Below are 16,938 nucleotides of genomic sequence, written 5' to 3'. Positions count from 1 at the left end.
CAAGAAAAGGTCTCTCGAGTTTTATATGCGTATGTGTGTTTATATTATAAATAATGTAAAAAATGGTGTTTAAAAATCCATATGCATAGCTACGTGTCCCAGGGGGACGATTACTGAATTGTTGGTTTGTTCACTCCCAGGGAGGGGCAGTCAGTTGAGCTGCCTCATGTGCCAAGCTTGGCCCATGCCTTTCTCATTTGAGCCTCCTGCCCTGTGGCACACATCTGGGGGGAAATCCCAAGGCCTCTGCCCTTCCCCATGGATGTGTTCCTCTCCTCTCCTCTCCTCTCCTCTCCTCTCCTCTCCTCTCCTCTCCTCTCCTCTCCGGCCCAAGGACAGAAGCACAGCATAAAACAAAGCCCAAAACGTGACTCTCCCTCCTCCCCATCCTCCAGCAGTTAAATATGATTTTGGATATAAACTATCCAGATTAAAGAGATATCTGGGATATTTTACCATCATGCTGGCTCCCAAGTTCAGTAAACACTATAAATCACGGGGCCAGATACAGCTCTGACTGAACTTTCACATCAAACTTTAGCTGGATGTTGAAATAAGGTGACATACCGATTTCAAGAGTTCTGACTTATCCCCTATTGGTGTTTATGTAAAAAGAGTTCAATGCGTGGTCTTATCCCTGCATCCCGGAGATACTGCCAAATGTTTCTCAAAGCGATGTTTTCCTGTTCTGTCTTGTGCTGGTCAGCAAATCTCCAGGAGGAGAACGGGTCTCAGACAGCATCTGTGTAGGAGCTGTTTGAGCACCGATGTTATCATTTTGCCTCAGTGTGACAGAACAAAATTATCAGAAAACTAAGTAACAGGCTCATTGTCTGCTCTATTTGAAATCATTTCTGGCAAATAACCATATCACAGGCAGAAGACCAGACGTCTTTGTGTGGCAGAACAGAGCTGTGTAATGAATATGCGCAGTAAGGATGTAGGACCCGAGTGAGAATCAAGTTTGCGAGACGTCTGTCTACTTACAGTGAGGCTCTCTTGCTCCCTGCAGAGAACAGATGGAAATCCAAGAGAAAAGACAGACAGTGTAAGATAGGAGAGGTACGCCCCAGATCTGACATTCAGTAGTTTGACCATTTTTACTGCAGCAGCATGACGCATTCTGAGCTGGCGTAGCAAAGGAAGTAAGGCGAGTACTTTGCATACCTCCGTTAGGACATATTTATGTTTTATGTGACTGGATGACATTAAACAGTGGTTCTCATCTCTTTCTGTAGCTGTGAAAGCTGGCAGGGTTCATGCTTCACTAGACCTGCTGGAGTCAACACATCAGCGAGGATGTCTTTGTTGTTTGGCAGCCATGGCCGAAGAAATTACCAAACCAGATGGAGCCGTGCAGTGCCTCTTGGTATTTTCCCTGCCTGCGGCTCAGCTGCAAAACATGCTCTCCCATCCTGCTTCTCCTACGTTTTTGACAGAGACAAAAACTTTTTGAGGCTTTTTAATGGCTCCATTCATATCTTCAATTTTTTTAAAATCCTTTGTCCTCACTTTGCTTGACCTTTGTACAGTGGAAGACTTTGGATTTTATCCTTCAGGTCCTAAAATCAAGCACGACAGCTTTTGGTTGAACAGTGCCCTGTTAGGGCAGTTTTGCCTGCCTAGATGTAAAGACATCAAGAAATGGGGATTGCACAGTGTCCCTTGGTAATGAGCTCCTTGACTGATTGCTCTCACTATTAGATGCCTGCTAGCACAATGTTTTTCTGAATTCAGTTTCCATCTGCTTGTCTTACACCTCCCTCACCTGCTTTGTTAAAAAACATCTCCACTTTATCCGGCTTCCTTGGCAAGGCACCTGGGCACTTGCCTTTGATGGGCAGAGTAGAAATCCTGACTGAGCTCTTAATCAATGTCCACCTGCAATGGGCATTAGATCGGGACCTCTAAAAAAACTAATTTCTTCCAAATCCTTGGTGGTGGAGGATGTTCAGCATCTCTCAGGCAACCTGGGCACTCTGGATGATCCCTTCATGTAAATGCTGTTTACTGACACGTGGGCATTCCTGTCCCTGCCAACCAAAGGGCTGTAGCGTTATATCAGCCGTGTTAGGGGTTGCTTCTTGGCCAGACAGCAGCCTATTTGAAGGTAATTTGGGAACCCTGGGCATAGTGCAGAGGATTTGTTGGGGATAGTTTAATGGAGTCATATGAGGGAAATGAAAGGAGGGAAAGAGGACAGTACATGCCTAGAAATTATTCATGTTATTTGTTTGTGGTGTTGCTTTTTTTTTTTTTTTTTTTTTTTAAATTAAAGCAACCCCTGACAGCCTTTTATTTACAAAGAAACATCATGTACTTATCAACAGCAGGAACACAGAACTGTTTGTTGAGCTGCGGCATTTTTAGCTCCTGCTCCCCTGCGCTGCCGATGAGACATTGAGAAATAGTTGTTTAGTGGCCTTAGAGTTGTGTAAATCATTTTAGTCAACAAACTTGGCTGCTCTTTCAAGTTAATGTGCCCTTAAAATGTAACAACATTAGACTATTTGTTTTTGCAACGTTAATCTAAGTACTTTTACTTATAAACAAGAAGCATCTACAAAAAGGAGTCTGCAAAGCACCAGCAAGTCCAGAGTGTGCAACAGTGTGCCCTGCACAGTGCCAGCCCTTCCCAGGGAGATCACCATCCTGCTGAACTCTGTGGAAGTGTTTCCATTCGCTTCAGCATAATCAAGATCTGGCACAGTAAGAAAACAAGCTCTGGGTGTCAGCACACTCTACCTCTCCCAGATGTACAGAGGTGCACTTTGGTGCTTTGATAGCGTACATTTTATAATTAAAAAAAATATTTTATTCATGTAAATCACAAGTGGCTCCTTGAGTCCACAGAGAGAAAACGAAGATGCAGATCCCCACAGCTCTCCCATCAGGTCAGAGCCTCCTTTCTCCCATCAGTGAGAGCCACCTATGCCATGGAAGCATGTCAGCAGCTTTCCTGCTGTACAGAGTCTATCTTGTATTTTGCAGCTTGAACTTCACTCTTTTTTCCTATTAAAGCCGTGCTGGGAGTATTCAGTCATGCAAAGTCGTTCAAGGCAGTGGCAAGGTTTCTTATTGACTTCAGTGGAGTTTGGATCGAGGCCATTTAATTAAGCCACAGAAAAACTGTTTTGCTGTCGTATCTTTTCCTGGTTTAACAATGTTACCCGGATAGGGTCGTATAACCTCCATCCTATGTGGCTAATAAAAAAGGCAGCAAAAGCGACTGGCTGAATAGCCAGTGCCTGAATAGTTGCTGAAAGGTTGTTGCTGTTATTGGTTGAATCGTTTGTTGCCACTTCAACACTTTTTTCGTTCTTTCTTTTTGTTGGCAAAGCACCCTATAATTTTCCCTTTTACTTGGGTGACTGAGTTTTGCCATCTGACATCGCGGCGACACAGGCTGCGTTTATACACCTCTGAAAGAACAGTCTTTGGGTGAGCTGTACCCTGTTCCCCACCCGTCTTTTACCTCCGTTCTGCACACTGGACTTCTCTGGCAAGAACCATGAAGAGGCTGGTATGGGCCAGAGGAGAAGCTCTTGACCCTGATGTAAAAACTCACGCAGCCTCCTGTATTGTAACTATCAGCTATCGTGGTCCCTGACTGCAGCTGGCTTCTCTCAAGTGTGTTTCCTCCACAGTGATAACAACCAGCTTCTGATATGAGGACTCAAACGCTTCAGAGGAGCCCCAGCTCCTCTTTGAAAAACACTCAGTATCGTTCCCTCCTCCTGCGATGCTCATCCCAGGTGTTGCTGAGCTCCCAGACACCCGGGCAGAGGCAGCCTGAGAAGAGACCTGCTCGCAAGCAAAGGGCTGCAGGAGGAGGAAGGAAAGACCTGGAGGACCTGTGACGTCCTCTCACACCTTGCACAGACGGTCTGCTTAGGGCTGTCTTCTGAGTCACCCTCCGCAGCACAAAGGCGCAAAGAGGCTTTTGGAGAGGCTTTTCCTTTGTGTCGCCAGCCTCAGTGAGCAGCCGGACCTCCTTCCTTTGGGGCTGCCTCCTCTCTGGGAGGATGTCTCGGGACTTTGGCTCCCGGAGCAGAGCAGGGAAACAAAAGCAGAAACCAAACAGGGAAATCTATTTCCCATGGTAAACCATCAGAAGGAAAGGTTGCCAAGCCCATCCCTGCTGTCCCTCAGTGACTGTAAGGATGAGGATAAGGCAGTGAGTTTCGTGTGAGGAAAAATAAAGGCCAGAAACTTGGGAGGACATCTGAGGGATGCCTTCAAATAAACAGCAGGTAGGGGAAAGGGGCGGGCATCACCTTAAATAATGCAGACTCCAGAGGAAGGAGAGAGAAAATTTGGAGAGGGGGTAACAGGGGCGACTGAGGGTGAAGACGCTCAGAGCATGGACCGCTGGGGTGGATGTGGGGAAGAAGAGTGAGCAACCCTTGTAAAGGAAACGGCACGAGGTGGGTTAGCAATGGGCTGGATGCGGAGGGATGACTCAGTAGTGATGCCTCCACTAGGAGAGTGGCGAGGGGGAGTCTCGAAATGCTAGTGCAGGGAGGAAGAGGCCGGGCATAGGTGCAAGAAGGAAGGAGGAGAGAATGAATGCAATAAGACCTTCTGGTGGGAAAAAAAATAATAAAAAAAAAAATCTCCCTGCCCAAAACTGTAAGCAAATGAATTCAGAGCTATTCATGGCAATGACATCAGTTCTTTGCTCCTGAAACAGCAATGGGAATAAGGGGAGAAAGTGGGAGGAAAAAGAGGAAATGAAGGAAATTAATTTTTGGCAGTAAAATTCATCATGAGCACTTAGGTATTTCTGGAAATGTTATTCCAAATTTCCCAAGCAGCGCAGGCCGTGGTTCAACGAGACGGTAAATCGGTTTTCAGGGCACTTAGCACCACTGCCCCCAGATCACACGAAGCGGCGCACTGCCGTTCTCAGTCCCCCCCTCTGCTGCTTTGTGTTCAGCAGCCGGCGCGTTTCTGGATGGGCTGGCGCTGTTCCAGCAGCAGGCTGCGTGCTCCATCAGGTGCTGCGTGTCCTCCTGCAGCGGGCACGGAGCCAGCGTGACGGAGCCAAGCCGTGCAGATGCTGGACCCTGAGTTGAAGATAATTCAATGAGCGAGCGTGGCCACTCTGGTTCACCGCCGTCTGGCCAGGGGAACGGCTGGCGCAGAGGGTTTTTTGGAAGCCTGTTGGTCCCCAGCTTTTGTTAAAATAAATGGGTTGGGAGATGGGGGTCTTCTGAAAACCCCACTGGGTGTCTTTAAAATGTTTCTCCGAGTGCCTGGTTCCCGTTGCCTCCACAGGCTCAAGCATCTCTTTACTCCGTGGCCATGCTCACCCGGGTTATCCCCTCCTGGGGATGCATTTGTCTGGCAGCTTGTCCTCCAAGGGCTTCCCTGCACGCATGAGGAACGCAGCAGAGCCACGGTGGTGCCTGAGCAGCATCCCCACCTGGCCAGCATCCAGGGCTGTATCGGGCAGGAAAGTCCTCGTTTGCAGAGGCTGCAGCCCGTGCCCTGAAACCAGAAGTGACCCTCCTGGCCTGCAAGAAGCGCTGCGGAGCCCGGCAGATGCTCACGTGGGGAAAGGAATTGCATCTTCAGCACCTAGCAGTGTGCGGGCAGCTTCAAGGCTTCCTTTGGCAATCCGTGGGTTTTGGAAATGGGCAGTACACTTTTTGGAGTGCTGTGCATGCAGCAACACGATCAAGGGCACCTTAGGGTAGAAGCTTAGCTGCTGCAAGAAGCTCCAAGGATGGCGTGGAGTACAGAGAAAGCACCTTCTTTTGAAGAATTTCCTGTCATAGGGCTGAAAGGTTTCACACTTCCACAAGCTGAGGACCTTTAAAGAAGAATGTCAAGGCAGGAAGAGAAAGCCCCCCTAAATTGCTCTGGGAGGTGAGCCCCTAAGAGCCATCGCTGGTGCTACATCAACGTGACAGCAATGTAGGGTCAGCTGAGATCAGCCCTAATGGCATCCAACCGGCAGGACACCTGGGGAGCTGGTGTGAAAGGAGCACTCTGAGTTACTCCTGCCTTCATCGGGGTCGGCCCCTGACAGCCAGGCACTGATTCAAAGAGCTTCCCTGCCCTGAATGGTCCTATAAATATATGTATTTTTTTAAAAAACAGTGAGGAAATGAATGGCCATGCTGAGGACTAAGTGCTCCTCATGCCTGACCTCAGGCACGCTGGCTTTGCCCCAGCTCATGCCGGCTGCCACCGAGGGCTCCTCTCCAGCTTTCTCCACGTGCTCCCCTCGCCCTTTCCCCCGCTCCCTTCTCCTCCCTCCTCTCCCCATGATGAAGCCATCCAAAACTCAGTTCCTGCTCTGGCATGGAGCAGGGAACAAGTGTTGAAATCCTGCTCCTTGCTTCTTTTCTGCGAAATGTAATTCTTGCTCGCTGGTCGCCTTATTCTCGGTATATCCCTGCTGGACCCCTCGCCCCTTTCCCCATTCCCAGCTGCGTGGAGATGTCCTTAAGGGACATGGAAGAAGACGTCAGTGCCAGAACAGCCTCCCAAGGGCTGGAAAAGGCCCTGAAGGCTCCTTGTTGGTGCCAGCTCCTCCCGGAGCAGCTGGAGCTGGCCGGCACAGGGCCAGGCACATCCCCTTTGTTCGCACCCACCACCACAGGCTGCGGCTGATCCACACGCGTGCACACCACAAGCCTGCCCAGGGCTTCTGGGGAAACCCTTCAGTTGACGAAATGCTGTTCCTCATGTATTTTGTCTATTCCAACTCAGGATTTAAATACTGAAACAGATATCACGACAAATTTCAGCAGGATCCGTTCTTCTGGGTCTCAGCTTCTTCACATCCCCAGTTGCTGTGTCCTCCAGAGCACGGCCATTTCCTTTGGGACCACACTTTATGCCTTCTTTGATGTCTTTCTTTTGGACTCAGCCCGTGACAGGGTTTTGCCCATGACAAAAGTGATTTACAATTGGGAATCCTTCTCTTGCCTGGTTTTTTTTGTTTGTTTGTTTGTTTGTTTTTTATCCCATGTTTCCTGCCTCTTGTCACCTTTATATTTAATTTCTGCTAGGCTGCTCTCTTTTATGTGTGCTTGCTGCTGCATCGGCCTCTTCAGTTAAGCTGACGTTCAGAAGTTTTGCTGGGAAAAAGCGATTATTTCCCAAACCAGGTTAGGTAGGCCAGGAAAAGCCACATAGTAAGCAGAATTCGGACCTGCAGAAGAATACAGCTTATTTCATTCGGGGAAGACATTAAAATAAATCTTCCAAATCACCCCCTTCCACATAAAAGCTCAGCCTCCTTTAGGAGCCGTCGCTGACATAAATCAGGCAGCTTAGCTGCTGGTAGGGGCTCTGCAGAGCAGACAAGAGCTCCTCAGCACTCAGGCACAGCACTGTGTGCCTGCTGTTCTCTGTGAAGGAGCTCTTGCTGGCGGTGAAGGAGATTCCTCCCTCCCCTTTAACTATTCCTCCAAGAAAATGCTAATCTGAGTATGTTTTTAGAAGTGTGCTGTCTTTGCAAAGTCTAACATTTGGACAGATCTCTTCCTCTAAGGCAGGAGGTGACATTTTACTCACGAAACACTTCACGCAACCCTGTCTTTTCCTTAATGGCTTGCCATAAAACATGTTAATCACTTGCAGAACTGCATTTCTGTCACCACTACAGCTAAGATGAACACGGCCCAGTGTCACGGTAATATAATGTTGTACCTGTCCCTAAAACCAGACCTCCGAAAAAGTGTTAAAATATCTAACGAGCTGAGCAGGGTGCAGTAGGAGAGATGGGGCCTGCAGGAGCTCACCCGCTCAGATGGGAAGGTCATGCTGATGGGGCCCAAAACTGGATGCTATGTGAAGCAGCCCTTCTGCAAGCTATCTGAAGCCCTGAGCGGAGGCTGGGCACTGCATAAAGACTGCTGCTGTCGATATTTGGGTGCTGGAGAAGAGCCCAACTCTGTGGGTGCAGACCAAGCTCTGTCATTGCACCTCACTTCACCCAGCCTTTAAAGTGGGATAACAACAGCTGCTCATCTCCCAGCAAGATGGCGTTGGCTGTGTTTGGATAATGTTTTAGGCAGAAAGTCTGAACAAGCTTGGGGAAGCTCCTTTTAGTTGCTTATGGACTTAAATACAGCAAGTGGTTGTTTGTTTTTTTTTTTTTTTTTTTTTTTTTTCCAGTGCTCTTATTGCATCTGCTAGCCTGGAAAACCTGCCCCCCTCTCACATGCACTGGAAACAGGGGACTGGTCTTTGACTCACATGCACTGGCAACTGGTCTTTGACTCGCAAGGGTGCAAACCAGAAGCCTCTCCTTCAACTGAGCGGAGGTGTGTGATTGCCAGCCTTTTGTAAGCGAGAGGACGCTCGCTGCAGACTGTTGTGATTTGCAGAGCAAAAACATAGAGCTTAGTCATCAAAAACCGGCGTTAGTCATCACGAGCAATCTACCTTCCTCTGAAAAATCTAAGGAGGGATAAAAGTTTGGTGAGGTTTACAGGGCATTAAAAAAAACCCACGGCTACCACAATTGCCGGCACTAATTCTCATCAGGTAGCCTTCCTTCTCATCAGGTAGCCTTCCTTCCCCGTTTGATGCAGAGACGTATAGTTTCATGTCTGTCGCCAAACGCTTTAGCTCTGGTGCCCATAAAAGGTTTCTGCTGTAACTGTCTTGTTATCGGACCATCAATGTCCTGACACTTCCTAGTGATTAATCCTGCGTTGAAATGAAATTGAGTTTCCATATATTTGGCAGAATGACCCCAGGACTTCCTATTTGGGGAATACAAAGAATAAGGCATCTGCAGCCTACAGGAAGCCAGAGTCCCTGGTTTCCTGCAGAGGCAGAACAAGAACAAACAGGGAACACATATTTCACAGCGGCAGTCGAAAGCGCACGTAAGAGCCCTGGCGGCCCCCATGATGAAAACAATTAGAAGGGGGAACATCCCTGGTCCCGAAATTATTTGTGGGTGTTTTGTTACATACACAATATGCCATTAGAAAATGGATGTAGTTCAAGTTAATGCTTTTTCCAGGTGACTATTAAACTTTCCCTCGGCATATGTCTTATGCTTTGCATCAGCAAGATTGTGCTTGTAAAGCAAGTGGGTTTTACATTGCTACTTGCTGCGCTAGGCTCTCTAAATCCCTTTGTGCTTAGGAAAACACGGTGACATTTTCTGTGACAGCTGTTTAAATGAGCCCGGCCAGATTCGGGCTGATGTAAACTCCAGCGAAAGGGGCAGGAAGAGGTGATAATGCAGCAAATGCTATCTGTCGCCTAGGACTGGCTTGGAGTGGAAGGCACAGGGCAAAGTGGAGGCACCAGCCTGCCTTCTGGGGACGTGCAGCACAGCCTCCCGAGGAGAGAGGCACTGCTGCTTCTACAGAGCGACTTGGCGGCTCTACACCCACAAAATGAAACGCTTCAAAATGCTTCCAAATTGCTGGTTACGTCTTGCTCTAATGGGCATCATCGACTTAAAATTAGACCTCTGTCTGAATAATACTTCTACCTGAATATATGCGCTTGTGTGCCTGCATGTGTATTTATAAATGTGCGTGTGTGTGCACAGACAGAGAAAAACCTGTTCTGGCCACCCGCTACGTCGTGGAGCTCATCTTGGTTGTTGTAGTGTATTTACTTAGCATGTTGACAGAGCTTTTTCAGGTGTCTCATGCTCCTTCAGCACGGCCAGTTTTCCCAGAGTCCATGGTTCTGTTGCTGGTTCTTCTCATAACAAATTGTCTTATTCCTATCCTACACAGGTGCCACATCACCACAACCACTGTGCCTACGATTATCTTGCTTTCTACAGTTTTGCATCAGCAGAGCCCTTTTCAGTGCTTCCTCACCTGAACTGGAGTGAAAGATGGGAGACCTAGGTGCTGTGTGGTGTCAGGTTTGGTGTGCTTCCATGGGGAAAGGTTGGGGCTGCTCTCCTTCTGCAGGCGGAAAAGGAACAAGTGAGATTCCCTGGAAAAGTGCTTAACTCTTGGCGTTTTTAATAAATGTCTGTCTAGAAACAAAATGCAAACTGATGCTCTCCTTTAAACCACGCCTTTGTAAGGGGGACTGGTTTTGAAGCTCTAAACCTGAGAGAAGACTTAGTTTCCTACAACAACATTTTTCTGAAAAGGCATTTTTAACTTCTTCCTTGAGATGTTCCCCTTGGAGTGGATATTTCGATAGCTGATTTCTGAAAATATCAAACGCATGAGGAATGCAGGTTGTGGCTCACAGGTCCTTACTAGGATGATATTGAGAAAATCGTGTTACATCAAACACATCCCAAGATAAATGCAGAGCTTTTTGAGTGAACTAAGGACAAATTTATGCCACAAAATGCAGCTTGCCGCTGAAATGCCAGAGGCAGTGGGAATCAAAACTGGTCTGCCCATGTGACACAGGTCCTCGATGCAGTCTGGACATATTGACTTGGCCGGTGATTGGGGTTAACAAGCCCTTTTCTTAATTGATGCTCTTGTCATGTGGACTTGGTTTCCCCCCCAGTCACAGCCGGGAGCAAGAGCATCCGCAGTGCGAGACGGGATCCACAAGGCTCTCACGCTACTCTTCTGCATCTGCAGGGAGTTGGGCTGCACGGCCTCGTCACTTTCTTCTCTGCTCCGAGTTTTACAAGGCACCATGTGTCCCTGTGTCTGGCAGAGGGCTAGCCGAGTCTCTTCCAGTTATTCTGGAATTGGAAAAGTACAGACACATTTGTGCAGTGCTGCCAGGCCCTGTGATTCTGTATGCCTTGCAATATTTGATTTTTGTGCTCTCAGCTTTTGCTCCCAGATGAATTTAATGGAATTCTTGTTTACATTAGCAAACAAGAAGGAAGAAAAGAAAAAAAAAAAAAGCACCCCAGGTGTCTGGTCTGCCTGGCGGAAAGGAGAGTGGGGACCCGTGACACAGGCCCGTGTCCCAGCTGTTAGCGCTGGGCTGGGACACGTCACCCCCCCGAAAGCTGTGGTTCCATCACTGCACTATGGATATTGTCGTAAATAACCCCTGCTCGATAAATCAGGCTATAAAATGACTGCTGTTCTCTCTCGCTGCAATCCACCCCCGTCCGTGCATTATCTCATCATCCCTTTCTCTTACAATAATTGCGCTTCCCTGCTGACAGCTGCTGGTGGTTTTCCACTCTTCCAGGGGAAAGCCTTCAGGGAGAGTGCTCGGCGATCTTCCCTGAGGAGAGCCCGGTGGAGACACCAGGGATGCCCTGCAGGATCTTTCCCCAGCACACGTGGGGTGGTGGATAGGCCCCCAAGCTGCACGGGTGCCACGTGTGGGAGCCACGGCTGCATGCCCCGTGCTGCACGGGATCTAGGCACCTCCACCATTGTCAGCAAGGCACAGCCCTTGCCCACCAGGATGGGCCAGGGCTGTCCGCCATCCCTTCCAGGCTTGCTCCTCTGTGTGTGAGTTACCACTCCAGATGACCTCCGTTAGCAAACCCTCTGAGCAGCCCCACGGCCAGGCACACCACCCCGGCTAACCCCAAACATGGTACCCTATCTTCCACAGCCCTGGGATCATCCTTATCACAGCAACACTTCATTTTTGGTCAAAGGGAGTGCCAGTCCTCATGGGAGCACCTTGAAGACAGTGATTCTTTAAGGGAAAGGTTGCTGGTTTGCAACTATATACAAACTCAGATTATCTTCTTCAGCAACTTTCTACTTTTATCTTTCTATTTCCTCTCAAAACCCGCTGTTGTGAGTGAATCAGAGACACGAGGCAGATCTGGAGATGAAGAAGTCGTTCTGCTGCTGCCTCTATTGGTCAAACACCATTCCTCCTGTGAGCGCATCAGCTGCTAGCACCCCCTCTCCTGCCTATCTTGCTGGCACCAGGCTCTCCTGCTGGGGCTCCCAGGCTTCATGTGACGAGAAGCAGTAGCTACCTGTGGCACCGCTGTGGCTACTCTGTTTGCTTCTGTAAGCCGTAGGGTAGTAAAGCATCTCAAGATGCTGTTTCTGTGTGAGCAACTGGAAGTGGCTGTAAAGCTGCGTGTTGCTTTGATGAAATCCAGGCATCTGAGCTCCACTGCTTCACTCCTGAAAAGGGGTAACTCTGTGGAAGTTATCATCACCGACTTCTAATGTGCATTGCAAATGGGAAATGTCGTATTCTTTTCAGTGGTGTGACTCTACTGACGTAATCATTAACAAAGAATTTCATCAAAATCACTCTTGTGTTACAAAGGTGTGAGTGATCAGAGAATCCGCCTGATATGGCAGAAATGATAAAGTTTTCCTGATGCAGCACATAAAGAGCCAAGCGAGTATTGTCGTTCTTTACACCTCTTTTATCCCAACATAACTCCATTATTCCGACAATTACAGGAGGGGTGTGGATCTCCCGGGACTAATTTCACCTTTATGGTTCTTGAAATTGATGACACGTGTGCGTTTCCAGCAGCTCAGCTGTGACTGTTCAGCAAAAATTAGTTCTACACAGAGCTGATGAAACTGCACGTACAAGGGTCATTAACAGGCAGCGAGCAGTCAATTCTTGTTTGCATAGTTTCAGAGACTGTTTAGAGTTGGAAACCCATAAATGAGTGATAAGATCCTTTGAGGAAAGAGATTGTTCAGCTTTCTATCCTTGGCCAATCTCAAGCCCGAATGAGGACTGTGGTGGCAAGAAGCCTCTGCAGGGTATCTCTGGTTGGTCCCCTGCTTGGTGGCACAGAGGAGATCAGCTCAGAGGAAGGCCTGATCTTGTCGCAAGAGATATTTTCACCTCCCTCCTTGTTCCTCTCAGCCAGTCCCTCTTGCGTAGACTCTGTGACTGTATCTATTGTATTGATCTTATGCCCCTTGGGTCTGAAAAGAAGTTGGGATTTTCTGCTTACAGTTAGGAATGGGTGGATCACTTCAAAACTTTTATCCTAGAAAAATGCATTCCAGGAGCAAAAGACATTGCTGGATCTTGTGTGAGGTTTCATGCAGTTTATACAATGCCTGATACAAATAAAAAATGTTTGAGTACGGAAACTTCTGGTCTGCACTGTAGGTTTGGCTGCTAGAGAGCCCTTCTGTGCTTCAAAGCTTTTCTAAGATGTCAAACATTTTGAGTTAATTAGGGTTAGGAGCTGTTTCGCTGTTTGAATTTCTGACAGCAGAGAGTTAAATAAAGCTTTGCTTACAAAGTCTTTCACTTAGAAATACACACAAAGCTGTTCAGTGTTAATTCCCAAGTTTGCTTTAAGGCTTGCGGGAAGGCATTTTCTCTCTTCTCAATCTTTATGAAAGAGCTCCTCCAGGTCTTTATTTGCCTTTCAGAGTTTGTATAGGCTTGGTGGGGATCGTGCTAACTTTGCCATCAAGTCTGTAGGAAGACAAATAAAACACTTTCTAGGTGTGTGCCAGCTCCTCAGGATGATGGCTAACAGAGGGGTGGAGATTAAAATTTACTAGCGGTACTGGTATGATTTATGGGTTTGCAGCTGTCTTCTGGCAGAGCATTCAGAGAGAATATTAAGAAAGATGCAACACTTTCAAATTGAAAAAAGGATCCAGGACTGTGATGTGAGTTAAATGATGGTGTCTTTGCCAGGTTTATTCCTGAAATTTTCACTAGTGCCATAAGAATTTTATGGAAAAGATCTACAGCCCTTCTTTATTATTAGCGAAAAGACACTAAAACTCAAAAAGAAAAATGCCTTCTGGGGAAATGTGAGTAAGCTCACTCCTCTATGCCATCTAACAGGTCAATCAGGATATCCCGGGCCTCTAAAACAGATACACTTTCTCTTCCCAAGGCCTACCATTTGGGACTGCAGAAAGGCAAGTCTCATTCCCACCCTAATGAAGGAAAGCACGCGGCTAGTCCCAGCTGGTGTCCCTCACCCCACCAGGCAGCCCAACACCTTGCAGGAAGCCTCCTTGAGGTAGTCCCCAGCGGCTCTGGCAGCTCCTCCTCTCTCCCGTGACCACATGCCAGCACGTGGCCTTTTGCACAAGCGGCTGCCGCTCGTCCGTGCCTGCAGAAGGAGCTGCTCCATCCCCGCACCCTGCTGTGATTGCCACAGCGCAGGGTTTCCACCAGGCAGGCCACTTTGCTGCTGGAGGCTGCGCTCCAAGGGTTCCTGGTAGCTGAGAGCTCAGCCTCCTACAGCAGCCCCCGGACCTCGCCAGGCCATGACCTCGGTCCCACGTATGGCTTACAAACCGGTTGCGACTGCTGAGGAGGTACAAGGGGATTTGCACGTCTCCTTTGAGATGTCTTTATCCCAAGGCGCTGCCTTGGTTGGGTTGGAGATCCAGGCTGTGACCTGGCATCTCCTGCCGACTGACTGGAGGCATCTGTCCCCGTCCCACCACATGAGAGGACATTTTCCGTCGTGTTTTGATCAGGCATTCCAAAGGCACTGTGGACAAAAAGAAGATGAGACAGAACTGGGGACCACATCAGCCGGTGAGTCACACAGGGGATATTTGAAACGGGTCAGCCCCCCTCACTTACACATCCTGTCCGAGGGGCATGTTCAGCTCTTCACAAAGTGTCTGTCCCATGGTAAGGCAGGAGAACAAACTACGGGCACCCTGCTTTATCAGCCTTAGCCTTTTCAATCACGATGATCTAACTAAATGAGGTTTTCCAAGAAGCAGCTGATTTCCGCAAAAAAAAAAATAAATTACTGGAAGCCTGGCCCAGAAATGAGAAGTCACTCAAAGATGTGGCAGAGTGAATGCATTGTCTGCAAATAAAGACTGTTCTCAGCTGGAATGTCCAGAACTAGTTCTTAAAATATTTAAATGGAATTTCAAGGCTAAAGCTTAGGATTTTGCTAGGATGTAGAACATTCCTCCTCTGTTTGCCTTTTTATTTAAATAATCACTGAATGAGATACTAAGGTCTTGCCTCAACTGGAAAAAAATACAGTAAAATGTTTTATATCAGAGTAGCAAAGCAGGCAGCTTCGAGCAGACACTACTATGTGACATTGGAGTCTTATATTGATCTAACTTATGCCTCTTGGGAATAGCTCACATTTAAAATGAAATCTAAAAGGTCATATTTTATACTGGAATAGGGGCACTTACATAAAGAAGAGATCATGGTGTAACTGCACTGCATACTTGGCTGCTAATGCTATACCTACCTGCAGAACTTATGTTATATGTAACTGTTAGTACTTCCCTATGCGGACAAGGTCTTTGAGATTGCATGAAGGAGTAATTCCAGATTTAAATTTTGCCACAGCTGCAGGCTTGAGGCTTCTTCATATGCATAAGGGTTCAGGCCCTCATCTGGGGTAAGCTGATGCCACTCTATTGATTTCAGAAAAGCTAAACCAATTTACAGCAGATGAGAATCTGCTCCAGATTTCCCAGCTGCCCTATCAAAAATCTTCTCAGATCATTGACTGAGGGAAAAAAAAAAGGTCTCGCCTGATTTCAAAGAACATAATAGACCTTTAATTTAATTGGCTTAATTTTATTGGCAGCTATTGTATGATGAAATGAAAACAGATGATCTGAATGAACACGGAAAGGTTAGATGGGAGTAACCCATTAGCAAATATCAGGGCATCATCCTATTGTCCTCATTTAATAAAGGAGCGGGTCAGTAAGTACAATCATAAACATTTTTACATTTTAGTGAAGATTTATTTGACATCATTACTAGCAGAGATGGATTCTTGGAAGAGCAGATGATAAAACAGTCTAGCAGACGAGAAGCTAGCTCCTTTATCTGGCATGAAATGGCACATCTTTACAGATTGTCCTGTTTAATTTCACCTTTTATAGCAGCTGAGCTATTACTTCAGATTGCTGTGGGATATTTGATATTTTTTAACATTCCTTTGATCATTTTTCTTTACCTGCAGCTTCTACTGCCTGTTCTGAGTGACCTCTGCATAGATGTAATCTGATGTACATCATACTTGAGAGAGAAAGACTAAGAGAGGGAAATGAGTTTCTTCTCAAGGGTTTGATCCTGTGTAAAGCTTCAGGTCCAAAGTTTATGATCATTTAACATCCAACTGCATCAGTGCTCAGGACAACACAGGATACAGCTCAGCTTGCCAGGACCTCCATGGGCATGTTATTGAACCATATTGTTGTGGTCACCATCCTGCTTCACTCCTAGGTCTCCCACTTTTCTCCCAGCCCTCAGCATTGCCTCTGGGTGCTGCTGAGCTCTGCCGATTGTTCTTGCCAGCTCCTGAATTAACAGGACCAGGCTGAACATGATGCGGGGCAGGTGGTGCCCCTGAGGAACTCCTGGAAGGGCCATCAAGGTGGGCAGTGGACATGGGTCACCATGGAGCGGGCCAACAAAGCAGTTTACCTGCAGTCCTTCAGGTCTGAAAGTGATGCATTGGTTTGGAAACCTGACCACCACGTTAGGCCTTTTCTCAAGAAGCAGCTTCTCCCAGTGCCTTCTCATCATGACATGTATTAAATGGTCCTACCTCACACGTTGCAAAACCAGGCTTTCAGCTGTCTGTGGCTTGCTGGAAGTCTGTCCAAACAGGATTTAAGAGCATCACTGAAATCTCATCCAAGGACAAGAGTACCCTGAGGGAGAGAACAAATATCACATGCTGTGGAAGAAAGAAAATTCAGATCAGATGCAGGGAACAAAAGTGATTCCCCACTTAATTCTTCGCCTGCATAACTCGCCAGTGGTGGACGCCATTTGTGCAGGAGCAGAGGAAGTTTAAACAAAAGGCTGCCCAGACCTACCTTGAAAACAAAACTTTTGTGGATCCCTACCTGCAAATAAATGCTTTTAAAATCAGGTTGATGCACTAAAATCGTAGTGTTTTCTTTACTTTAGCAGGACTTGGTGAGAGCTAAGAAATGTATGGATGCAGCTACTTTTCGTGTTTGTGCCTGCTGGGGGTAGATCAGGCCCCGGAGGCACAAGGCCTGCAGGCTCAGCCTTGCTGCAAAGACGAAAATGGCCGCCCCGACCTGGCTGGGGCAAGCCAGTGTCACACCAGCTCAG

General features: G+C 47.5%; 1 long non-coding RNA gene across 2 annotated transcripts in view; it reads left to right on the top strand.

Annotated features, from left to right (window-relative positions):
* The window catches only part of LOC121064154, a 33,464-nt gene extending 16,739 nt beyond the window's left edge, over positions 1-16,725 (top strand). For both annotated transcript variants that reach the window (XR_005816355.1, XR_005816354.1), the window contains 2 exons: positions 14,334-14,394; positions 15,812-16,725. This is a non-coding gene — a long non-coding RNA (uncharacterized LOC121064154). The remainder of the gene's footprint in view (positions 1-14,333; positions 14,395-15,811) is intronic.
* Positions 16,726-16,938: the final 213 nt, after the last annotated feature.

The sequence above is a fragment of the Cygnus olor genome, chromosome 1 (assembly GCF_009769625.2).
Source record: "Cygnus olor isolate bCygOlo1 chromosome 1, bCygOlo1.pri.v2, whole genome shotgun sequence".
In the NCBI taxonomy this organism is placed as follows: domain Eukaryota; kingdom Metazoa; phylum Chordata; class Aves; order Anseriformes; family Anatidae; genus Cygnus; species Cygnus olor.
The sequence above is the reverse complement of the archived record's forward strand: the minus strand, read 5'-3'. Positions and strand labels throughout refer to the sequence as shown.